Consider the following 293-nt stretch of genomic DNA (forward strand, 5'->3'; position numbering starts at 1 on the left):
CTGTACCCATTTCGGATATTTCACCCGAAACGGTTGCCCTTTCATTTTTGCAGCACTTGGTGAGAAATTTTGGTGTAACTTCCACCGTTACTACGGATCTCGGTTCACAATTTCAGTGTAATCTCTTCCGTGAGTTTTTTCTACACTGTTCGGTTTCTATCACATATTGACTACCGCGGATCATCCCTGTTCCAATGGTCTGGTTGAGCGTTTCCATCGATGCCTCAAAGCTGCGTTGACTGCCCAAATGAACACATCTTCATAGTCCTCTTCTTTACTCCTCATTTTGCTCG

This window comes from Opisthorchis viverrini (genome assembly GCF_000715545.1).
Source record: "Opisthorchis viverrini unplaced genomic scaffold opera_v5_22, whole genome shotgun sequence".
Classification (NCBI taxonomy): domain Eukaryota; kingdom Metazoa; phylum Platyhelminthes; class Trematoda; order Opisthorchiida; family Opisthorchiidae; genus Opisthorchis; species Opisthorchis viverrini.